The 4,037-nt window shown below is 39.5% G+C and overlaps 1 pseudogene; it reads left to right on the top strand.

The window, feature by feature from the left end:
- Nucleotides 1-2,667: 2,667 nt before the first annotated feature.
- Nucleotides 2,668-3,140, top strand: LOC136863703 (sprouty-related, EVH1 domain-containing protein 2-like; annotated as a pseudogene).
- Nucleotides 3,141-4,037: the final 897 nt, after the last annotated feature.

The following is a 4,037-nucleotide window of genomic DNA, read 5'->3' on the forward strand; positions in this document are numbered from 1 at the left end:
TATTTAATTTTATTCACACTGGTTAGTGATTCTCCATCCAAATATATCACATCACTTGCTGTATGTCTGCCTCCTTTCCTGAAGATCATAGTCATGGTTTTACTTCTGTTTACACGAATGTCATTTGTTTTAGCCCACTCTACTAGCCGATCAAATGCCAACTGCAGAGCAGGTATTGATTTGGGCACTAAAACCATGTCATCTGCATATATATAAATGTGTGTGCCTTCTGTCTTCGTTTCCTGTATGACATAATGTGTTGCAACGTTAAAAAGGAGAGGGCTTAAAGGATTACTCTGTAGTACACCTATAGTCTGGTCTATTGGATCGGATATTGTGATCGGTCCGTCTATTTGCACATCATTCTTTGCTAGGATGTTTTTTACTACTTGCAATATGGGTTATTTTTCCCTATGAGATTCTCACTCTTTGATATGACTTATGTTCGACTAATTGTATCAAAGGCTTTCGAATAATCCACGAATATAACATGTAGCTTCCCCTTCGTGTATCTAAAGGCTTCATGAATATCATCCGGAAGACATTCTACAGCTTGTATTGTGAACCGGTTTTTCCTAAATCCAAATTGCTCTTCTGGGAGATATTGATCTAGTAAAGCATTCAGCCTTTGCGTTAACGATATGGTCAATATCTTCAATTATGTGCATTCTAGTGCTACTCTTCGATATGAATTCGGGTCGCTCAAGTCTCCCTTCCCTTTATAAAGGGTCTTTATCGTTGAAGTCCACCATCGATCTGGTATTCTTCCCTGTTTAACACATTCGTTGAATAGGCTGGTAAGGAGTTAAATGAGAACGGGAGCCAAACTCTTCAAATGTTCTTTGTAAATCATGTCTGGCCCATGAGCTATATTATTTTTCAAATTTAAGGGTACCTCCTGTATCTCCTGTGCGCTGAACATATCTGTTGGTCCGTTTCGGTGCTATCGTTCGTTATGCATGGTCTCGTGTCCTTAAATGTCAAATCCTGTATGTAATGAGCCGTCCACGTGCTCATGGGCATATTCCGAGGAAATGTTGGTTGTTTCGGCTTGATAACCTTGTAAGGATTATTTTCTACCTCTTCTATCTCGCTTGCCAACGGCCGTAGCCGTGTTGAAACACCGGATCCCGTGAGATCTCCGAAGTTAAGCAACATTGGGCGTGGTCAGGAGTTGGATGGGTTGCCACGCGCTGTTGGTGTGGATAAGGGAATGGAGGAGCGGAAAGGAACTGGCCACCCTACCGTACGTAAACTCCGGCTCAGGAACACCTCTGCGGAGGTTCGGACCTGCCTTCGGGCAGAATAACCCTTACCTTACCTATCTCTCTTAGTGCTGTCTCTTCATAATATTTCGCTTTAATTTCCCTTATTAGCCTTTTTGTATTCCATTCTTTCCCAGGCGTACCTTATTAGTGCTTCTTCTTCAAGCGTGCCTGCAGCAGTATGGAGGAGTTTGATTGTTTCATATCTAGCCTGGTAACAGGACCTGTTGAATCATGGTTTTGCTCTCCTCTCGGTTTGACTATATTTTATAGCGGAATTTAGGATAATGTCTGCTGTTTCGATACTGCACTATCAATATCACCATCTTGGACATATAGGGACACCATATCTATTAGTGCATTAGACTCTGATATTACCCTTATATTGATTTTCATTGATACTTCCGCAGTTTTATTGACGACTCTGGATCTCTCTCGCAGCATCAGTGTTGTTGCTTTTGGTAAGTGCTTCCTGGTTGCTGTGCGTAGAACTCTCTGGGAAATCATTTCGACGTCCTTCAAATTCGAGAACAACAAATCTATAGTGCTACTTCCATTGTGGCATATATATGTCTTTTCACTTGGTTCGTTTATCAGGCTTAACCCTTCTGACTTGATGATGATAATGATGCTTTTTTTAAAGGGGCCTAACACCATTCTGTCTTGAGATATTCCAGAAGTATCTCTGTTATAGAGTTGCGAATATCTATCCTGCAATTCAAGTATCCCGCGACTATTACTAGATCCTGTGGCTGTATTCTATTAACCTCAGCATTAATAATATCCACGATGGCTTCTGGCTTGTATCGTTATGGAAGTATACGCCTATCACTGTGCATAGTTTTGTTTCGACTATTATCATCTCTGATATTTCGTACAGCAATTTAAAGGGGGCCATTTTGGGTTTGAGAAGGCATGAGATTCTTCCCACTGGTCTACCAGTTTGTCCTTGAGTGGCAAAAACATGCATCGTAGAACAAGTAGGAATATTCCACTCTCTAGTTAGAAATGTTTCTGTTAGAATGATCAAATCAAAGTCCACTATATCATCGTTTGATAACATATCGAATGCATTTACTGCACCTTCAGCGTTCCATGTCATCACTTTCAATGTGTTACATGTTTCCTGCCTATTGCCGTATGCCTTCTCTTTGGTTTCCTCGTAAAAGAAATCGCCTTACTAACACACCTTTCGGCCAGAAGTGTGGTTGTTATATTAACTCTCTCAGTTAGAACGGTATTCCTACTCTGAACGTCTTGTTGTTACCGACTGCTTTTAGATGATATTCATAGAGGCTTCTTCCTGTCTTTTGCGAGTTGTGGCTGCTGTATTTTATATGCTTTAAAATGGCGGAAATAAGCATAAAATGGGGCAAAAGTAAGACATTTTTCTCTGCAAATCATGACAGAGGCATATGAAGACGGGGACTATCTGGTTCGTGTACGAGCGCAGATGATGATGCGCGACGACAGCATGGGTGGCTGGGTCCCCATGGGGGAGGGGATATATCCAACGTGTCTGTCCGGAAACGTGCAATATCTTGTGATCTGGATGAAATCAAATTTGGAAAACGAATATTAGACCAATTGGTTGTGCTGAGTTGTACAATTAAGAATGATTTTGAGTACAAAAAGGCGATGCCTACATTCCACCACTGGAAAACTAGTGACAAGATGTTCGGTTTTACGTTCCAGACAGCAGCAGATGCATGAGCATTTGACAAGGAAGTTCTTACTGCTGTTGAAGAACTATTGGAGGGTCTGTCTGAATCCTCACCACTACACAAATATAATGCAGATGTAGGAGATGATGATGTATTTATGACACTTAACTTGCCGGTGGAGGGAGGAGACTCGCGATCCGCCACCAGCTGATTCCCACCATCTAATATCAGACCTTATTACAAAATCAACATGGCCGACGCATCGGTTCAATGTAAACACGCCTGTGATATATAAACATAACCTTTTGATTATCGCACTAAATTGCTAAGTTGTCAATAGTAACTAACAGATTTCTTGACTTTGTGTAGTAGACCAATACTATCTAGAAATAACCTATATTTAGATAAGCAATATGTCGATAATTGCAAATATAAATATTTTCTATGAACTATTTTAGTATGGTCCAGGAAAGAGGTAATATATGATTGCATTCTAAAATAACATTCCTAGGGGAATATATGATGCGTCTCAAACTGCGGCAGTTTCAATTCAGTCAATCAATAAATTAATTAATCATTCACCAATGATCTGAATTTAGGGCTGTTGTCCAAGTGGCAGATTATGTATCAATTGCCTACCTAATCTTTTCTTAAGTGATTTCAAAGGGTTTGGAAATTTATTGAATTGGTGTAGATATAGTAGGGGGCACCCTTGGTAAATTATTACAGACCGTAATTCTTCTTCTATAAATCATTACTGGTTTTAGAAATACATTTATTTGAATGACCTTTCTGTTACCGTACGCTTTTAAATATAATAGCCTACCTCGTTCAAGAAATGTATTAGTAACATAACCTTGTCGCGAATTTCAATTCTTTCATAACAATGATTCTGATCATGATTGACTAAACTGCTATACATCTGTTTCACTTCAGACAATCAATAGGAGAACCGATTCGAAGTGGCATATGCATTTTCGTATAAACCACTTTAACACCCAAATCGTTGGCAACGTAAATACGAACTGTAAGTGACAGTATATCAGTTGATATCTTGCCCTCTAATTTAACAAAGAGAATATAATCTTCATTCACAGATAAAATAAAT

The sequence above is a fragment of the Anabrus simplex genome, chromosome 2, assembly GCF_040414725.1.
Source record: "Anabrus simplex isolate iqAnaSimp1 chromosome 2, ASM4041472v1, whole genome shotgun sequence".
NCBI classification, from domain to species: domain Eukaryota; kingdom Metazoa; phylum Arthropoda; class Insecta; order Orthoptera; family Tettigoniidae; genus Anabrus; species Anabrus simplex.